The sequence below is a fragment of the Meriones unguiculatus genome, assembly GCF_030254825.1.
Source record: "Meriones unguiculatus strain TT.TT164.6M chromosome 13 unlocalized genomic scaffold, Bangor_MerUng_6.1 Chr13_unordered_Scaffold_45, whole genome shotgun sequence".
In the NCBI taxonomy this organism is placed as follows: domain Eukaryota; kingdom Metazoa; phylum Chordata; class Mammalia; order Rodentia; family Muridae; genus Meriones; species Meriones unguiculatus.
The window spans coordinates 1,714,554-1,737,386 of record NW_026843652.1 but is presented as its reverse complement, the minus strand read 5'-3'; positions in this window follow the sequence as shown (position 1 = coordinate 1,737,386).

The following is a 22,833-nucleotide window of genomic DNA, read 5'->3' as shown; positions in this document are numbered from 1 at the left end:
TACCTGGCCAAGGTAGCTTTCTTTTCCCAAGTTTCTGCTCCATAAAAAAAAAAAATCTCAGGCCTCACGAGTCTGATGTTTAGTGGGTTATGATGCCTTGCACGGCAGCTGAAGACAGTGTTGTTTTGTGTGGCATCCAAAGACTGTCAACTCTTGGTCTCTACAAAGTCTTTGAGAATGCCACAGGGGACCCCAGATTAGATGACCAGGTATCCATTTAGTCTCTGTCATTTTGACTGATATAGAGGCCATTTGGATTATACTTCCTGCTCAAATTGACTCCTCTCAGATCTCTTGTCCTGTTCACAGCAGGTTGTCACTCTAGAAGATTAGCAGAGGTTATGCAACATTAGGCAGCACCTGTGAACAAGGCTGCAGCTGCATGGCCTGTCTGTATCATGAATGAAAGTCAGGCCTTGTCCTTTTCTACAGATATCTAGATTTCCTGGTGAAGAAGGCATTACCTTGCTGGCTTCACATTGAAAAATCTAATCTCATAAAATTAGATTTAAATGAGATTCAAACTGAAGTACTAATGCCTAACAGTTTACATTTTATGGTTCTTTCATTTAAGTGAACTTGCTTGTCAATATGTCTCCTGATAAATGCATGGATAGGGGAAACATACTTTAAAGTTGATGGAAATTTTGAATGTCTAAGAAAAGTATTTAAGGTATGCAAATGCAAGTTGTAAATGTCTGAGAAAGTGGTTTGAAGTATGTGAAAATGAGACTTAATGAGTTTAAAATTTCAGAGTTTTAACATATTAATCAGTAGAGTTCTGATATGCTATGAAAAACACCAGGTGAAAGCACTGGCTAGTCTTCTCATAGTTACAGGATCAAACTTTTCAATATCCTTTCATTCCTGCTGAAGATATACTTCAATCCTTCTCATTGTGCTGAAATCTTATCTGTCATTAATTATTCAGAGAGAGGAAAGGCTGTTTGTTTTTCAGCCCAGAACCATCCTTTTTTTTTTTTTTTGGTACCCAAGCTTATCTGTAAAACATCAGTCTACTCCAACTGTTTACAGACACTTGTTACCTGCTTTTCCTACAGTGAAAATTTCAGTGTAGATTATAGATTGTGGTCATGTTAATATATTTAGAACTTGTATATCTGTGTGTAAACTTTAAACAACTCTGACTTAAACTTCAAGGAGTTGAGACTTGACCCACCTATCACATGTCAAACAGAATCTAGATTAAGACCGGTCAATTAACAATTCGGTCTTTTCTGTCTTTTATCTATATCTGAGGATGGGTTCTTTTCTTCCTCCTGTGTTGGGATTCCTTCTCTCTCTGGCTGCATTGAACTACTAAACTATGAAACCATAGTTGAACTCTATCTTGTGAAAGCATTCCTAAGAGTTCTTTATTTCCACAATAAATTAGACAACCTTTGGCTTTTTTTTCTATGCAAATACTCCATAACAATACAAGTAACAGGACCTTAGGCTAGTATGTTTGTTTCCTACTCAGAGAGAAATATGTATTGAACTTTCAAGAAGGTACTTTTCAGCAAAGGACCATCCTATTCCTAACACTGATGTTCAAATGAACATATGTACCAATTATAGCATCAACTGAAAAACAGGAATATGAAAAGTCCTAATGATTCCTCCACTTATCATAATAATTAACAACCTACCATACAGTTTCTCAGAGAGATAAAGTGGCAGATGAATATTTCAGAAAGTAAAAAGATGAACAACAGAAAAGAAGAAAGAACCAAGCAATGAATTCAATGGGGCATCGAGACAAGGGTCAGGAGTCTCCATGAGAACTGGGAAGAAGGAAAGAATAAACAGCTGTACACAGGAAAGACTGAGTAGCATAAAAGACAACCATAAGACAAAACTGAGATTGTGAGGGAGGAGAAAGACAGATAGAAATGTTGCAAATTAAAATCATAAGACCTCCAATTAAATCAGAGAACGTTGGGTTTCCAGCAGAGCTAACTAAGCAGAGAACAGAATATGGGCATAAATGACATGAATTTCAGAACACTACATTACAACATCAGTGATTAAATAAATAAGTTATAAGTGTGACCACAGTGTCTAAACTCTGAGATACTTTAAAGATACTAAAGACAGAACACATGAAACTGGAGATTCTAAGATTTGTACTGAGCACATAGGGATACTCAAGTTCACTTTAGCAGAAACGTTCCAAGTCTCTGGAAAGAAATAGATATTCAAGCATAAGACATTTAGATGGACAAATAGATCTAAGAAGAATAGAAACTTATCTTGACATATTAGAGTCAGTGTGTTAAAAATATGTAAGTCTCACCATGGAATCACACTATGGAGAGACACAAAAGTTGTTCTTTTTTTCTATCCCTGATTTCTTTCTGACTGGAAGCATAACAAAGAAAAGTGGAAATGTTTGCAGAGGCACAATGAAGCAGAGAAAAATGTGAAACTGCTTTTCACATTGTTCTGTATCTAGTTCATTATTTTCAATGGAATCACATGTGTTTAGAAGGTCATGTACTAACTTTTGACCAGAACAACCATAGTACATTCAAGCAAGTACTCACAGGTCGAACTTCCATAGTAGACTTGGTTCTCTGTCAAAAAAGATCTCGTCAGTTTGGGATAGATCAAGTTGGATGGAAATGGGAATAAATGTAGCGATGTTAACATCTGCCTCCTTGTAGGTGTTTGTCTCCCAGTAATTGTCACAACCAAACAGAGATATCTCAAATGATGTATACACAGGTTGTAGGAGGAGGGTGAGGCAAAGCAAAAGAAGGGACATGTCAGGCTCTTTAATACACAGAGACAGTCCCCTGCATCAAGGCAGATCCAAGGAGATTATTGGCTTAGGTCCTGCAACAGGCTGAGACCTCAATAATGTCAGAGAAGACTTTTAATGCTAAGCTGCTTCCTCCTGTTGCTTCAGGCTCTCAGTCTGTGCACACCCAATGGTTCTCATGATGGGCCAGCACAAACACTGCAGCAAAGTCCAGACATCTGTGGGTCACAGTACTGAGATATTTCTGTCTCTGTAGCCAGACTTGCTCTGAATTTGTTGTCTTTTTATTGTTCTATTTGCCTCTCATCCATGTACTCTTGGAATCCCATAGCCCTGGGGCTTTGCACCTGGTTCTTCTATGTGGGTGAAAAACATGTTTGGTTCTTTCTTCAAAAACCTGTATGATTTCATCATGGTCCACAGTGACTTTGGAGAGCACCTGAGTCTGAGACAAAATTGTAGGTCATCAAAAAAAAAAAAACAAAAAAAACCCAGCTTCTTTGTTTTGGATTGCTGTTGTGAATGTGAAAATTAGTTTGAACATTTGATTTCCTCTAGTAAGGGGAGCAGGGGCAGTCACTCTTTGACCACTTTGCTACCTCTTTGATCACTTCCACCAGTCAAAGTGGCTAAACTAAGCAACAAGGAAAATAGATTCAGACATTTTTGATGAGACCTGATAGGCTACAGTAAGATTGTAGAGGAGGAGAACATCCCTTATCAGTGGACTAGAGGAGGGATATAGAGGTAGGGGCTTCAGAGGGAGAGATTTCAATCTTACTTTGACATGGAGTTTTGACCAAAGTAAACACTAGTGACTCAGCCTTATGCAGGACACCTGGGTTCTGGGTTCTCAACTCAGCTTTTGCATTCAGATTTCCTCCTGGATGTCTGGCACCAAATTCAGAATTATACAGGACCAAAAGACGGGGCAACCTGCTTATATACAATTTAAGTCATGACAAAGAATGCATTTACAACTTGTATGCATAGCTTAGATTATCAGCCACTTTCCTCTTTACATTCTTTCCTGATTAAAAGACAAACTTAATCACCTTAAGAATCAGGATAGGAGTAAGTTTTGGGGCCTGTGAATATGAACTCAGTTTTGAACCTGGCAGCAGAAGTCTTGAGATGGCTGGACTCAGTCAATTATCTCTTAATAACAACCAAAAAGAAAAGTACTTCATCTCTATACTTTCTCTACCTTACTGTAGTACTGTTTATCATAATTACTACTGATATAATTTATGATATTTTTATTATATATTATTATAATAAAATATATACAATATAATGCAAATCAAAATTTGATATCTAACTTGTGTAAAATCCATTCATGAAAACACAGCCATGAAATTTCAAAATAGCTAAAACTGCAAGAGGCATTGAATGTAGGAAAGTGAAAAAATGATGTACTGTTAATTCTTTTTTTTATTTTTTTTTCAATGCAGTTTATTCAGGAACCTTGAACAATCCTCGGACCCTGGGGAAACCCAGCCCACAGCTTAAATAGCCTCTGGGTAGCCAACCCAGGCGTGCCACGTGAGCAATGCAGATAGGTCCACATACATGGAAGCAAGCCAGATCCTCAGCCTTAGCCAAATGTGGAATTGATCGTGACAGAGAGCACTCACCATCGGGAAGGTGGAAGGCAGAAACCAGCTCCATCTTTAAGGCATAGCATTCTACAGCTCTCTACAGTTCCCCCTTTTTGTTTTAGACGCATCAGGCAAGAGTAGAGGTCTGATATTTCTAATATCTCTGATATTAGAAATAAATTGGGACTTTGTACCGATGTTCATTTAGGTGTCATCCACCCAAAGAGCATCAGACCCGTCCGATACCTTTTTCTCAGAGGCGGGACCTGGGGCATCAACCCGCATGCAATCAGACATGCTCTTCTCTGGGTCCAAAGCGGCTGACCCTGAGTGCAGTGCTTAGCCTCGCATCCTGAGCGTAACATTTTAGCTTTTTATGGTATCCAACCATGCTTGGGGAGAATGTCCTGCTTCAATGGCTGTAAAGGCCTGAATAATCATGGCTGCATCACACTGTTGTGAGACTCTAATCTTGCATATATACCACAGGCAAACCAAGGAGACCAACACCAGAAGGCCTGATAACGCTCCCATGCCCGCCCATTCCTTCAGATGATTCATGGTTGCAGCAATACTCACTCATATAGACATACAACATAGGACAAACCCACTAAAACCTGTGCATCTAAAGAAACTAAGCAAGAGAGAGGACCCTAACTAAAATGTCCAATCCCCATCCGGAAAGGCAAAGAGGATGGACATCAGAAGAAAAAGAAAACAGGAAACAACCTAGGAACCTACCACAGAGGGCCTCTGAAAGCCTCTGCCCTTCAGACTATCAAAGCAGATGCTGAGCCTGATGGGCAACTGTTGGGCAGAGTGAATGGAATTTTAGGTAAGAACTGGGAAATAGTAAGAGCTGGAGAGGACAGGGTCTCCACAAGGAGAGCAACAGAACAAGAAAATTTGAACAAAGGGAACTTCCCAGAGACTCATACTCCAACCAAGAACTATTCATGGAGATAACCCAGAACCCCTGCACAGATGTAGCGCAGGGCAGTTCAGAGTCCAATTGGGTTACATAGTAATGTGAAGAGGGACTGCCTCTGACATAATCTGATTGGCCTGCTCTTTGATCACCTCCCTCTGGGGGGGGAGCAGCCTTACCAGGCCATAGTAGAGGACAGTGCAGCCACTTTTGATGTGAACTGACAGACTAAGATCAGAAAGGAGAGGAGAACCTCCCCTATTAGTGGACTTGGGGAGTGGCATGCAAGCAGAGGGAGGAGGGAGGGTGGGATTGGGAGGGGAGGAGGGAGGGGCTTATGGGGGGATGCAGAATGAATAAAGTGTAATTGATGAAAAATTTTAATTCTTACATATAAACAAACAAAATAATTAATTGATGCCTCCTATGGATAATCTTGCAAAATTTGGTTACTGGAATTTAAAAATATATATACAGATTACACACAAAAATAAATCTATTTGTCTATCTATCTATCTATCTCTATATATATCAATCCAGATATAGATAAATATACCTATATAGTGAAATTTCTATGTAGGCACCAGCTTAATTTATGTTCAGTGAGTTGTGTAAATGCTGTAGTCAGTGATAGAAACTTGCAGTGAATTTATGGAAAGCAAATTATAATCTTGATAAAAGTGTGCATTGTTTGGGCATTCTAATAAGACTCCTTTGGCCACCACCTCAAGTAGATATAACCCATATTTAATTTGATGACAAGTTACATCCTGTTGTGACTCTCTCGTCTTATTTCATTTGGATCACCTTCAGATATGTATATATTTTAGGCAGCTTTTGCTGTATTAGGCTACTACAGTAACATTCAATTGACATTTCATCTTCACTGTTTCTCTTCATATTACTTTGCATAATGTCCTCTTCCCCACTTCCAACCAATTCTTCTTTATGAGCCCATCTTCCATCTATAAATAACTATTTTATTGTCCTACCCTAGGGAGATCTAGTTACTTGTTCTCGAACACTAGTCCCTTATTCTGTGTGTATCCTAAATGGTTTTATGTACTGTACATTGCTTATCATTCACTTTAAAAGTAATATTAACATGTGAGAAGATACATGCCATATTTTTATTTTTGAACTTGTGTTACTATCCTCAGACTGATTTTTTTCTAGTTTGCCTGCAGATATGCATTTTCTTTCAAATTTCATGTTTTACTTTGTAAAATGACTGAGTACTATTTTGTTGTGTAAATGTCCACATTTTCTTTATCTATTCTTCCGTTATGGACATCTGGGTTTTATTCAATTTCTGGCAGTGTTGATTAAAGCAATCATAAACATGTTTGCATAAATGTCTCCATGGAAGAATGAAACATTCTTTGGATATATGCCCAACAGTGGTATAGCTGGTTCTTGAGGCAGAACATTCTCCATATTGCTAAGGAAAAGCCACAAATATGTCCTTAGTGGCTATACATTTTGGTACTCCTACTAGCAATGTCTGAATATTCTTAGCCATTGTGACTCTCTTTAGATCATACCTCAAACTACTTTTTGTTTCCATTTCCCTGATGACTATCGATCTTGCACATATCTTCAAATGTTTTTCAGCCATTTGAATTATTTCTTTAAGAATTCTCTTCTGATATCTTCTTATATTGCTTTCTTCAGAGACTGAAGGTTTTTTTTTCATACAAGTCTTTCACTTGCTTGGTTACAGTTACACTAGGGTACTTTATGTCCTTTGTGGCTATTGTGAAGGGTGTTGTTTTCCCAATTTCTTTCTCAGCCCTTTTGTCTTCTGTATACAGGAGTGCTACTAAATTTTTTTCAGTTGATTTTGTATCCAGGCACTTGGCTGAATGGATTTATCAGCTGTAGAAGAATTTTTGGGGTCACTCAGGTATACTATCATATATCATCTGCAAATAGTGACATGACATGAACTCATGGGCTGGCTCTTTGATCACCTCCACATGAGGGGGTAGCATCCTTACCAGTCCACAGAGAAAAACAACGAATCCAGTCCTGATGAGACCTGATAGACTCGTGTCAGATGGAAGGAGAGGAGGTCGTACCCTATTATTGTATTGAGGGAGGGGCATAGGAGAAGAAGGAGGGTGGGATTGGGAGGGGATGGGGAGGGTGCTACACCTGGGATACAAAGTGAATAAACTGTAATTAATAATAGTAATAAAGAATTCTTTATTTAGAATTATATTGTGTATTATTCGTATTGTATATTTTCTTGATATCTAATTTTTCTTTTGACTTATTTATTCATTTGAATATTAGAATTTATTTGGGTGTGTAGTTGGTGAATGTATTTTAGCTCTTTTTACACTTCTTCATTTTCAGAATGATGGCGGTCCTTTGTTATGAAGAAGATTTTAAGTTATCTGCTGTAATATTGAAGATTGTTTATCTTTATGCCTGGGCAAGGGCTAGGAAGATCTCCCCTACTCATTGACAACTAAGATTAATACAGTAAAACTCTCCATCATAAAAAAAATGCAATCAACATTAACATTCCGTGCAATCCTCATCAAAATTCCAGACAATTCTTACCAGATGTTGAAAGGACAATTTTCAGCTTCAAATAGAAGCACAAACAAACCATGAAACCTAAAACAATCCTAAATAAGAACTGCAAGAGGGATCACCCATCCAAAGACTAAATTGAACTAAAAACTATAGTAGTAACAGGATGGTACTGGCAGAGTAACAAACACTTTGGTCGATGATGAGATGAAAGACCCATGCAGAAATCCAAATACCTATGGACAGTTAATATTTTTAAAATAAGAAATCTTGAAATAAACACTGGGAAAAAAAGACAGCATCTTCACCACATTGTTGTGGTCAAACTAGAAGTGTGCACATAAAATAATTCAAAAGATCCTCATGTATCACTCTGAACAAAACTCAACAAATAGATTAAATACCGTAGTAAAATCAAGAATCAGAGAATCTGATGCATGAGAAATTAAGGAATAGTATTTCCTCTAGTCATGAGAATGTCTTTTTCATGTTTTGGACTGTGTTGGTGAGGCTTATCACTTGAGTTTTTGTTAGACTTCTTCAGCAGTTTTTTTATTTCTAGATATATCTCAGTTTTTCATTTTATCGATTCCTTTTGTAATAAAATGTCTTCAACTATCTTCAGTGTTTTATTTCACTTTTTGTTTTCACAGACATTATTGAGGTTTTATATATATCCTGTGCTATATCCGTGATTTATCTATGTTTTGAAATCATTGTTTTGTTCTGTGGCTATATTGAATTTCTCAGGGTCTCCTCTAATAGGTTTGTGGTGATTTGGTGTCTTAGGTGTTAATGATTTTGATTTCGCTCTGGTGTCTAGTTATCTGGGTTTGGGATGATTGTGATTGTAGCTGTGGCTATCTGGACTTGTCTATTTTAGGTTTATGGTGTTTAATTTCTTCACTTCTGTTTCTCTCTCTGGATCTTAGGAAAGGGTGTTGGCTGTGTATTGTCTTGTAGAGAATTCTTCTGAGTGTGTGCCTTGATAGGTCATTAGGGATACTAGAGAGAGACTGTTCTTAGGTGTGGGTGATTACACTAATAAATAATGATAAATAAAGATAGCCCTTACCTCAGGGCTGGAAAAGGTTTTGAAAGCAAGAAACCCAAAAAAAAAACCAAGATGAAGTAGCCATTTTCATGTCTTAAAAATAAGTTTTTAATCAAAATTAATCAAAATAGATAGGTAAGAACACTTCATACACACTGAAGGAAAAACTCACCACAACAACCATTCAATAATGAACATCTCTGATGCAAATGCAAGGGCAGCCTCATTCATAAAAAAATATTACTAAAGCTAAATTCACACATTGAATCTCACACATTAATAGTCGGAGAATTCAGCACTGACTTTCTCCAAAAGACAGATCAAGACAGAATGTAAATGGGGAAAGAAAGAAACTAACAGGCATCTTGAATCAAATGGGCCTAAGCGATATATATAGAACATTTCTCAGAGGCTCATGAAACCTTCCCCAAATTTGACCACATTATCAGTCACAAAGCAAGCCTCAGAAGATATAAGAAGACTGAAATAACTCCATGAATCTTATCAGACATCCATGGATTAAAGCTAGACTTCAACAAGAGAAACACCACTTGGTCATGGAAGAAACAAAAAAAGAAATAAAAAACATTCTAGTTTTCAATGAAAATGAAGGCAAAACATATGCAAATTTATGACACAATGAAAGCAGTGCTAAGAGAAAAGCTCAGAGCACTTTGATAAATGAAGTGCCTTCATAAAGAAATTGGAGAGATCCCATACTAGTAATTTATCAGCACACTTGAAAGCTCCTAACAGAAGGAAGCAAACACACCTACATGGAGCAGTTGACAGGAAATATTCAAACTTGGGGCTGGAATCTATACATTGGAAACAAAGAGACTGATACAAAGAATCAATAAAACCAAAAGCTGGTTCTTTGAAAATATCAACAAGATAAATAAACCCTTAGCCAAACTAAATGAGAGGCAGAGGGAGAATATCCAGATAAACAACATCAGAAACAAAAATGGGGATATAACTACAGACAATGAGGAAATCCATAAAAATCTTTCGGACTTACTTCAAAAGCCTGTATTCCACAAAATTCAAAAATCTAAAGTAAACAAATGATTTTCTGAATAGATTTCACCTACCAAAGATAAATAAAGATCAGGAAAAAGTTTAAACAGTCCAATAACCACTAAGAAAATAGAAGGAATCATCAAAAATCTCCCAACCAAAAAACAGGCCCACATCCAGGTGATTTTATTTTAGTATTTATTTTTTATTTTATTATTTTGATTTTATTATTTATTTATGCAGAATTCTATCAGACATTCAAAAAAGAACTAATACAGATACTCTTTAAATTATTCCACAAAATAGAAACAGAAGGAACATTGCCACATTCATTCTATGAAGCCACAGTCACGCTGACACCTAAACTACATAAAGACCCAATTTCATGCATGAACTTCCATGTAAAAAACTCAAAAAAATGCAAACTGAATCTAAGAACACATCATATACATCATCCCGGGGATGCAGGGATGGTTCAACATACAAAACGTCATCAATGATTTTTGACAAGGAAGCCAGAACTGTACAATGGAAAAAAAAAGACAGCATCTTCAACAAATAGTGCTGATCTAACTGTATCTCTGCATGTAGAAAAATGCAAATAGATACATATTTATCTCCCTCCAAAAAAACCTCTCACATTCAAGTGGGTCGGAAAGCTCAATATAGCAGCAGATACACTAAGTCTGTTAGAAGAGAAGGTTGGGAAGAGCCTTGAACTCATTGGTACAGGAGAAAACTTCCTGAACAGAACACCAACAGATCAGGCTCTAAGATCAACAATCAAAAAATGGGACCTCATGAAACTGAAAACTTGTGTAATAAAAAAAAAACACTATCAACGGAACTAAATGTCAGTCTACACATTAGGAGAAGAACTCATCAATCCTATTTTCAACAAAGTGCTAATATCCAAACTATACAATGGACCCAAGAAATCAAACACCAATAAAAAATGACTCAATTAAATAATTGGCACAGATTTAAAAAGAATTTTCAACAGGGAAATCTTGACTGGATTAGAAGCACTTAAAGAAATGCTCACCTTCCCTCATCATCAGAGAAATGCAAATCAAAATGACTCTGAGATTCTATCTCATACCAGTCTGAACAGCTAAGATCAAAATTCAAGTTACAGCACATCCTGGCTAGGATGAGGACAAAGGGGAACAGTCCTTCCTTGCTGGTGCAAGTGTAAACTTTTACAAGCACTGGTGCTTTCTCAGAAAATTGGGAGGAGCCTTACCTCAACACCCAGCTACACCACTACTGGATATATCCCCAAAAGATACTCAACAAGAAGGACAACCTAATTAACTACTTTCATAGAAGTTTTATTTGTAGTAGCCAGAATATGGAAACAACCTAGATGTCTCACAACTGAAGAATGGATAAAGAAACTGTGGCACATTTACACAATGGAATACTACTCAGCCATTAAAAACAAAGCAGTCATGAAATTTGCAGGGAAATGGATGGAACTGGAAAAGATCATCCTGCGTGAGGAAACGCAAACCCAGAATGACACACATGGTGTGTAGTCACTTACATGTGGATTTTAGCCACATCATACAGGATAAGTATACTATGAGGCACAGACCCATAGGAGATAAGCAACATAAGAGGATCCAAGGGAGGATATATAAATCTCACTTGGTTGTAGAGTCAGCATGGACACAAGTAGTGGTTGAAGAGAGGGAACAAAGCAAGAAAGGGGGGTGTAGAGAGATAAGAGAGTGAAGATCAGAAATGAGGAGAGAAGACTGAAGACTTTTAGGGAAATGGCCTGAGGGTGTGGTATCTCTGTGACAAGCTGGAGATCTAACTCAGAGCAGACTCCTGTGAGGATATGAGGGAAATTCAAGCAGAGACTCCTATTAGCAGAGGCCATAGAGACTGAAGAGTGCACCCACTAACTAGAGTAGTCTCCTAGTACAGGGAGGGGAACACTAACATACCCTCACTAAATTCAATCCCAAATTTACCCATCCTTCAAGATGTGTAGGAAAAATGATAGAGCAGTTAGAGCCAAGAGTGAAGGAATACCCAACCACTGCCTGTCCAAATTCAATACCCATATTATGGGAGAGTGGCCATTTCTCTTACTATAAATGATACTCTGCTAAGGTTCCTTACAGGAGCCTGTGAGATGTCCTCTGAGAAACTCTATGTAGTAGTGCCTCAAAACATAGCTTGAAATTAATAGGCCAACATATGACGATCAGTAGGAAGTCTTGTCGAAAAGTGGGAGGAAAGAGAGAAGGACCTGGAGGTGACAGGAACTCCACAGGAGGACCAAGAGAGCAAACCAACCATGCCCCAGGGATGCTAGCTGAGACAGATGCATCAGCCAAGATCCATGCATCAGCTGAACCTAGGCCCCTACTAAGATGTAGCAGATGGGAAGTTTAGGAATTTTGTGAGTACTCTAGTAAGGGAAGTGAGGTATGCACTGAAGGCTGACTAACTTGCCAGCTTTTTGATCACTTCCCTCTGGTGGGACTTCCTTGCCAGACTAAAGTGAAGAGGACATGGTATTTCCTAATGCAACTTGATGAACTGGGTTGTATGGGAAAGGGGATTTCCCTTTACTGAGGAACAAGAAAGGGTAGAAGGATCAGGGAGAAAGGTAGGGAAGGTGATACTGAGAGGAGAGGAGGGATGGGGCTACAACCATAATTTAAAGTTAATAAAAAATAAATTTAAAAACAGAAGGAATATAGAAACAATAGGAAAATAGTAGATTATTGAATCTATTCTTATAGATGTTTGGACATTGATACCAAAATTAAGCTCATAATTGGTTACATTGTTATATATCATTTGTATAATGATACAAAATTAAGGTTATGTTTTGAGCTTTCTGTGAACAGGATTTGACAAATTAACCACAGGTCAAGAGGTGGACCTAAAACAAGCTGACAGAGATTAAAGAGCAGGAGGGACTTTGAGTTGAGGTGTATTGAAGACAGTGTGGAGAAGAAGAAAGGGGTTATCTTAAACTCTGGCTTTAGCTTTAGCTTATGCTTAATCTTTTAGCTCTCTGGTTTTGGGGACTTTGACCTAGTAAGCCTTCAGCCTCTAGTTTTTTTGGCCTTTTCCTCCTGGGTGTTAGTTTACCTAGTTAACCTATTGGGATTTATTTCCCATCTGGACCTGATCTGGAAAGTAATGCCAGCTGTGTTTTCTCTTCTTCTCTGAGTTAGAAGGTTTTCACTGCAGCATATGGCCCCTGACTCTTTATTGGTAAAATTGAATGTTTGGGATTTTCATTTTTGTTTATAACAACGTTTGCAATTCAAAACATTCACCCAACATTCTGCCTGAACTGTTACAGCATAAAAAATTCATCTGATCATGGTAATTCTGGGAGAAAAAAAGGTTTATATTTAAAAGATAATGTCCCGTTGTTATGCCTAGATCATGAGACGTCCCCCGCCTCCAAGAGACCAGCAGGAATACAAGTATGATGCAAACACATAAGGGTTTTTATTCAAGCTTGAGCTTAAGCCATCAATCATCCCTGACACAGTAATTCAGAAAGAGAGTCCCTGAGCCTAGAGAGGGTAGAGTTTTTAAGAAAAACCACAAGCGGGGAATTCCAAGCCTTGGCATTACACAGTTGGGTAAGAAGTGAGTAGGTAGATTGAGGTAGATTGACCTTTAAGCTGATTGTTTTGGACCAGTTGGCCAATCCATAAGGAGGAAACAGGCTATTGAAAAAGGAACTTTGACTTGGGCAATGCCCTGAACTATGTATGTACTTTTATTTCACTGGTTGGCTCCAGGTGCTGGGCCTAATTATTCTTGCCAAGTTCATCCTGTGGGCCTATTTGTTGTTGCCAAGTTTCCCCTGGCATTTTTCACTTGTCAGTTTCCTTCTGTATATATTTTTAAATGCCAAGATCTTCATGGGAGAACTTGGGTCACCTAAAGGACAGGGATATTCAAAATGGTGTCTGAAAGACAAGATGGTGTCAGTTCTGCCCTTGCTCTCTCACCTGTTGTATTTCAGTTGGTGTTGACATTTAAAGATTTGTGTGTTTGGTTGTGTTAAAGGAGGGTCTCTTGTAGCCAGGTTGAAGTCAGAGTATAAAATTGAGGCTAACCTTGAATCTCTGATCTTCTGGCCTCTGCTTCTCAGATAATGAGATCACAGGAAGGGGCCAACATACATAGTATATGTGGTGCTAGAGATGAAAACCAGGGCTTTCTACATGCCAGACAAATACTATACTAACTAAAATACATGCACAGGCCTACAACATGTTGTTTAAAGAACACAGTTAAGTCCATAAGAGAGCTTTCAGGCTGTTTCCTGGGGACTGGGTTTCCCACTTGAGTCAGTTTAGTGGGAGTCACGTGTCTCCACAGGGAAAATGCAAAGATTTTTCTCCCTTGAGTGAGTGACCAGAAGTGCTGTGAGAACAAAAACAGAAATATAAAAGAAAGGAACCTGATAGGTACCAGGTATGGGGGAGAAGAAAGCTATTGTAGATGTGGGGAAGAATGTAGACAAAGCAGAGCAGGGACATCTGGATGAATCCAAAGTGAACGTGACCCTGGGCTATGTGAATAAAATGAAAAAATAAAAATAAAAAATAAAGGAATGACTGGGGTAGTTTTCCAGCTCAGCAGACCTCTGTCCTCAGCTCCAACCACAGCCCCCAGAAATTATTAAAGCAGTGGCCTTCCATTATTAGAAGTTATTTGTTTACATACCAGGATGCTATTTTTTTGAGACAGATTCTCGGAATGGACTTGACTTACCTGACATACTTTCTAGACAAGGCAGGCCTTGACCTCACATAGATCAACCTCCTACTTCTAGACAGAGTACTCGCATTACAGGCATGTGTCAACCTGCTAGGCTCTGATTTTTTGTTTTAATTTAATTTAAGTTAAGTTAATGTGTGTGTGGGGTTGTTTTGTTTTGTTTTGTTTTTTGAGACATGGTGTCTCTGTGCATCATTGCCAATCCAGGAATATCACTGTAAATCACGCTAACCTTGAATTTATAGAGATTCACCTTCATCAGCCTCTCAAGTACTGAGACTAAGGATCTGTGCTACCATGCCTGACATGACTTTCTAATAGCCTAGTTGAAGTCACAGTATATGATTTCAGACATATCTAGACATGTGGGTATGAAAGCCCTCGTTTTATTCAGCAAGGTTTCTCTCTGTAGTCTTGCATATCCTGGACTTGCTTTATAGACCAGGGTGATGTTTAACTCACACAAAACAGCATAGTTATGCCTCCTGGAGATCTGGGATTATAGACATGTACAACCGTGCCTGGCTCAGATTTTATATATATGATTAAAACACTATTTATTAAATATATATTAATTACATTATGTATTTATTAAATATTTTATATAAATATATTAAAATATAGATTGGATAATATATATTTACATACAGGTTAAAATATATTTATATACATTAATGATTTGGTATTTTTGAGACAGTGTTTCTCCTTTTACCCGTGGCTGTCTTGGACAAGATGTGTAGAATAACCTGACCTTGAACTGACAGAGACTGGCCTGCTGCTGCCGGCCAGAGTGCTGGTCCTAAAGGCCTGTGCCACCAAACCTGGCTCAGATTTTTGTTTGAATCTTATTTTTTGTTTTGCTTTGTTTTGAATAGCGGGTTTCTCTGTGTAGGCCTGTCTGTCCTAGACTCTCTGTCAACCAGGCTGACAATGAACTCACAGAGATTGGCCTGTGTCTGATTCTTGTGTACCTGGATTAAAGGCTTATGTAATCACATTTGGCAAGAACTTAGACTGTTAAGAATTTTTTTAGGAGGGTTTTTTTATATACTAAATTTTTTATAAGATTTATGAGTGGGTGGATGAAGGGACCTCTGATTATATTATCTGTGTGTGTGTGTGTGTGTGTGTGTGTGTGCACAGACATTAAATCAGACATCCCTGACGTCCTCACAATCCTTTTTTGATCAGAGCTTTTGTTCTCCTTATTAAATTTTATTTTATTTTTTTTAGAAAAGTATCTCTTAGCCTTCCTGTGTATAAGAGGGAGTCAGATGCACTGGAACTGGATTCACAGACAGTAGTAGATGTTGGGAATTGAACCTAGGTCCATCTGGAGCAGCAGGCACCGCCGTAACGACTGAGCCATCACTCCAGCAGTGCGTCATGTAATTTTAAAAATGGAGTATTAATCACTGTCACACAAAATAGCTACAATTCATCTGACAGTGGGATTTTGAGGTGAAAAACGCTCAGAGACCGCCTGCCACTGCCTGCACTGGGACGACGGGGTGTGCCGCCACACCCAGCTCTTTAAAAATATATTTAAAAGGGATTTATTACCTGTGTCTGATTGACGTAATCAAAGTTGCAGAGACACAAAGACCCTTCACAAGCTACTGGCACTGAAATTAGCAGCAACCTCTTCTCTAGCTCCCAGGGACTGGACATTTTTTACTGTAGCAGCAGCAGGAGCAGCAGCAAGAGCAGCAGCAAAGTGTGCTGAATTCTGGGACAGGGGCGGGGCGATGACGTCACAATGCACCTGGACAATCTTATCCCAGGGAGACTATGGTGTGCCAGGGAGATGCACAGACGCCTAGTATAGGGGAAAGGCCTTGTGTGCTCCGAGGACGACGATGTGTCAGAGCAGCAGCAGAGTGAAGAGCAGCTATTGGCCTCCTCGTCAGCCAGCGGCGAGGGAAGCTGTGGAACGCCGGCCCATGATGTTGGAAACCGCACGCGGTGGATCCTGGGATTTGTAGTTGGCACCCTGGCCCAGGCCCTTGACGCAGGGAGGCGTGACTGCAAGCAATCCCAGCACGCGTCGCGCCGCCTGGACGCCATTTTTATAGTTCTCAAGTACAATCCCAGAAGTCCTTGCTCTGAGCCATGTTTGTAGTTCTCAGGTAGGAGGCCCTCTGCTGCAATGCATCTTTTGGGATTGTTGTTACTTCCCTGAGCCTCCAGCGCTCCGAAGTGGGAAACAAAGGTCTTCTGTGACTAGAAGCTTTGTATCCCCGGGGTCAGGGAGATGGCAGGAAGTGGGAAGGTGGGGAAGGAGGGTGACCGCCGAGCCTCCAAGCCCAGAAGTCTCTGCTCTCCAAGGGCGGATAAGGAATCGAAGCCGGAAGTGGCGGGACTTCCGTGACAGGTGAGCCAATATCCGGACCGTTTTCCCAGATCAGCATCCTTCCTATCCCAAGCTATTTGACGGAGTTCCACATCACGATCACAGGCGGGGTGGCACCGAGGTTCCCCGACTCCCTCCTACCCACTGCCCAGTGTCCATTCATCTGACTGCCAGGAGTCCTGGAGCAACTCCTGCCTGGGGCAGAACCACAGGCAGGGGGATGGCGGGAGAGAGGAACTTCTGCCATGTCAGCATGCACCCTGGGGGAGACTGGTGAACTCCGCCCTCACCCCTAACCCTCAGGGATCGGGTTGTGCACTACCTTGTATAGGGTGTTCTGGCGCCCTCTTCTGGACTGTGGATGCACGAGCAGGCAGGACACTATAAATAGTGCTTAGGGTGCTGGATGCTGAGTAGGTAAGGTGCTCTGTCATTAATGGTTAGGTTGTTGGGGAATTATTAAATACGGATCCTGCCACTTCTTCTGGCCTGAAGGCATATACTCATGCTGAACAATGTACAAATAGTGCTTAGAGTACTGGGCCTGAGTAAATAAGGTGCTCTGTACTTAGTGGTTATGGTGCTGGGGACTTAGTTCATAAGGATCTAGGCACATCTGCTGTCCTGGACGCATACACACATGGGCAAAGAGAAAAAGTAAGAGGTGGAGGAAGGAAGGAAAGAAAGATGTATATGTTTGTGTTTTGTTTGGTTTTGTTACAGAAAATCACCCAGCTAATTGAAACATGGTACTATTTGGTATTTATTTGCTGAACTTGAACCAACGTACACAGGTAAATGTTCAGGTATCCTGTAGTGGTATAAGTAATTGATGTTTTTCTGCATGGTGAATAAAATATTTTGAGCCGGAAGGAAGCTGTGGAACATGGCAAAGCAATACATTATATTTATTGTATCAAATAAAATGTATCAAATAAAAATGATTTGATGAACTTTTTCAGAGGAAGCTTCTCATATTCAAAAACAAGAACCATCCCTCTCTTAAATCATTTTCTCGAGGCACCAACACCCTCCCAGTACCTAGGAGATTCTTACTTCCATAAATTCTGGATTGACAATTTTGATTGCTCACCTTCTGCTTTCCTATGTGGAAATCATACACCATACCTAACAAATGGGAATAAGAAGGGAAAGGGAAGGGATGGAATGGGATAGAGAAGAAAAGGGAAGGGAAAGAGAAAGGAATGGAAGGGAAAGGGAAGGAAAGGAAAAAGAAAGGGGAAGGGAAAAGAAGGGAAAGGTAAGAAAGGGGAAAGAGAAGGGAAAGGAGGAGAGGAAGGGAAAAGAAGGAGAAAAGGGAAAGGGAATGAAAGGGAAGAGAAGGGAAATGGAATGGAAGGGAAAAGAAGGAAAAAAAAGGGAAAGGGAATAGAAGGGAAAGGAAAAGAAAGGGGAAGGGAAGGGCAGGGAAGGGAAGCAAAGGAAAGAGAAAGGGAAGAGAAATGGGAAGGGAAGGGAAAAGAAAAAGAAAAAAGGGAAAGTAAGGCAAGGGAGAGGAGAATGAATGGGATGGAAAAGTGAAGGGAAAGGAAAGGGGTGGGGAAGGGAAGGGAGGGGAGTGGTAGGAAGGGAAAGAAAAGGAAATTAAGAGAAAGGAAAGGGAGGAACAGAATGGGAAGGAAAGGAAGAGCAAAGATTATAGCTTTGTGGTAGTGTACATGTTTAGCATGGGTGAGGCACTGAATTCAATCAACACTGAAGGGAAAAGGGAGCAGTGCAAGGGTAAACTTATACAACATGGGTTAATCTCAGTGTATGAATCAAAGTGGAAAATAAGCCAAACATTTTTTTTAATATCTGATTTTATATATATGCCACTCTACAAAGAAGAAAATCATACAGACAGAAAGCAGATCTGTAACCAGGAGAAAACAAGGACAAAACAGGCTGAAAAAGAGCATAAGAGGACTTTTGTTTTGTTTTTCAAGACAGAACTTCTCTGTTTAGCCTTGGCTATCCTGGGATCTCTTTGTAGACCAGCCTGGCCTCAAACTTACAAAGATTTGGCTGCAGATGCCTCCCTCAGTGCTGGGATTACAGGCATGCCCTGCTTTATAAGACTACTTTTTATAGGGAAGAAAATGTACAATATCTTGGTTGTGATAGTGATTATACTAGTGTATATAATTGCTTAAAACCACTGAACTGTTTGCTTATTTTTTTGCACAAAGATTATGCTTGAATAAGCCACATAAATCATACAAAAATATAACAGTAAAAAGTATACATTTCACACTTCAGATTATAATGTATGCAACAGTGTGAGTTTCATTTAAAAAAACAAAAGGAAAGAAAGAAATCTTCCCTTTGTTCATGTGGTCAGAGAATGGCCAAAGCCAAACACATTGTATCAGAAACTGTGGGTCAAAGTTCAAGGAACAAACTGGCCTTGAGCATTAAGATGGAAAGGGAGTGAGGGTGAAGATGCCTAAATGTGAAGTCAGAGCATGAGCTGAATGAGAAGTGCATCCACAAAAACCATCATAAACACAAGCACCATCAGAGTACAAGCAAGTTGGTTAGACCCTGTGTGGTCGCCTCCTAACGTGGGTTCTTAGATCCAACAGGGCTGGAAGTGAGGGTAGGTCTGAGTCTGGAGCTCTGTGTCCCAGTACCCAAGTGGTAATCAATGGCATGTAATCATGTGTGCAGCAGGAGGCTAGAGCCTGGAGCCTCCTGCTCTAGGAAACCCAGAAACTTTTCTGGAGCTGAGTGTCCTGAGGTCATACCTGATATCTTACCCACAGTGGGGTTTCTTCCCGAAGGGGAGACAGAGTCTGGTGTTTTGGGGTTCACAGTTCTGTCTAGGATGGTGAGGAGAGCAGGTAGTCACAGGCAAGTTGCTCTGTGCTGGTGACTAGGTGCCTGCAGGAACCCAAGAACTTTTCCAGAGAACTGTTTTTTAAGGTGTGGGTCAGCTGAGTGCCCTGATGTTGGACCTGATGTTTCCCTCACTTAGGGTTTCCTCCAGACAAGAAAACCCAGTCTCTAGTGCCCTGGGGAACATAATTCTGTTTAAGATGGTGAGTCAGGCCTGGAGGCAAGTCTCTGGGCTGGTGGCTGAGTGCCTGCTGGACCCTGGGACCTTCTCCAGTGATTGTTTGGGTAACCTGAGGTTGGTTCTTTCACTGTGGGGTTTTTACTACATTGTAAATACCTGTCTCTGGTGTTGTGGTGCTCACAATTCAGTTTGGGATGGTGATCAGAGCACTCAGGCATGTCGCTCTGGGATGGCAACCATGTGCCTGCAGGGACCCTAGAACTCTTCCAGGGTTTAGCTGGGTGATCTGAGAATGGACCAGGTTGCTTCCCACACCATGAGGTTTCTTCTCTCCTGGGAAACAAAATCGCTGGTGTTTTAAGTCCCTGTTGCAGCCTTCTTGGAGCCTATGTTATTTTTGTTTGTTTATTTTGTTTGTTTTTTTAACAAGTATAAGAACTTGGTTTTTATCTCCAGATTCACAAAAAGGCAGACATAGCTCTGAGCAACTATAACCTCAGTATCCAGAAAGACAGAACTATCATTGAAGCTTGTTTGCTAGGTGACCAAACTATCTGAAATGGCAAGCTTCCAATGAGAACTGAGAGACCTAGTTTGAAGAAAATAAGAGTGATAGAACAAAAATTGGTATGCCTGGGGGGCATATACACTCTCATGTATATGTGACATATTCGCTTATACAACACATACATCACATATAAATAAATTCTTAGTATAACAAAGATATACAAAGTTCATATATAAAAATTATATATGTATATAATTTATATATATATATATATAGTTGATACCCTGTAGGCTTACAAAAACTGGATTATTCTATATATATTAGTTAACTACTTTTAAATGTTGCTTATATTTCATTTTTATGTTTTGATTTATTATTTATTACAATTTATTTAGGTTGAATCCCAGCTGTATCCCCATCCCTCATCTTTTCCTGTCTCACCCTCCCTCCCTCTACTTTCAAAATGCCCCCAACTTCCCTCCCTCTATTTGCATAATGCTCCTCCCATGCTCCACTGATAGGGGAGGTCCTCCTCAGATTCTATCTGACCTAGGCTATCAGGTCTCATCAGGACTGGAGGCATCTTCTCTGTGGCCTGGCAAGGCTGTAACCCTCAGGGGGAGGTGATCAAAGAGCTGAACACTGAGTTTATGTCGGAGACAGGCCCTGCTCCCCTTAAGAAAGTACCAGCTTGGACACTAAGCTCCCTATGGCCTATGTCAGAGCAAGGGGTCTTGGTCCTCTTCATGTATAGTCCTTGGTTGGAGTATCTGTCTCTACAGGTCCCCCTGGACCCAAGTATTTGGCTGCTGTGGTGTCTTTGTGGAGATCCTTTCCCCTCTAGGTCTTTCTATCTCCCCATTCTTCCATAGGATTCAGTGAACTCTGCCCCAAAATTTGCTATGAATATCCACATCTTCTTCAATGTCCTGATGCATAGAGTCTTTAAGAGTTCCTCTGTGGTAGGCTAATGTCCTGATCCCTGCTTTCTCTCACTTCTGCTTCCAATGTATATCCCATATGCCCTTCTGAGCATTTTCCCTAGAGTATTCCTTGTTGTTCAGGGTATTAACTCTATAGTAGAAAAACCTGGCAGACACTGATTATATGTAATCAAATGAAAGTTTGTACAACCTGAGAAAACACAGTGTGTGCCACTGTTGTGATACCCTTGCCCAAGCATATGCATTGATCCATGAAAGCACAGATTGCTTAGAGGTGGCAGCTCAGCATACAACTGGGTTTTTCTAGTAAGGGGAACAGGGACTGTCTCTGACATGAACTCAGTGGCAGGCTCTTTGACCCCAAGGGAGGAACAGCCTTGCTAGGTCACAGAGCAGGACACTGCAGACAGTCCTAATGTGACCTGATAAACTGGGGTCTGATGGAAGGGGAGGAGGTCCTCCCTATCAGTGGACTTAGAGAGGATCAGGGAGGAGATGAGGGAGAAAGAGTGGGATTGGGAGGTATTGAGGGAGGGGCTATAGGGGAGATACAAAGTAAATCACCTGTAATTTAAATATATATATATATATATATATATATATATATATATATATATAACAACTAACCCAGGATACCCATATAGTACATGATAATCTAGTACAACCCACAGACAGAGGAATCAAGAGAAGATATTTGATTCCCACTAAGAAGGGGAAATAAAATAGACATCACAGACATAGGAAGTGGAGGGAGAGAGGAAGTGAGTGGGAGAGGGGGTGAAAAGAGGAACAGGAGGGGGAAATCAGGTGTGGGTATAGTGGGGATGGTGGTGAGAGGGCTTGGGGAGAAGGGAAATTGGCATATCTGAGACAAGATGAATATCTGGAATATTGGAGGTGCCTGGGAAGATATGGGGGTGATTCTGGCTGAGTCTCCTAGCACCAGGGATATTGAGACTGAAGTGGACACATCCTGTAGCTAGTGGAGGGAGGGGGACACCAACGAACTCAGAAAACCCTCAACCAAAAATTTCTGCCTACAAGATATGCAGGGATAAACGATGGAACAGAGGTTGAGGAAATGGCCAAACAATGACTGGCATAACTTGAGACACACCCATGCGAGAGACCCAACTTCTGACACTATTAATACTCAGCTATGCTTATAGATAGGAGACTAGCATAACTATCATCTGAGAGGCTTCAACCAAGAGATAATGGAAACAGTTGCAGAGACCCACAGCCAAACAAATATTAGGCAGAACTCGGGAGATTTGTGGAAGAATTAGAGGAAGGATTGAGGGAGCTGGAGAGGT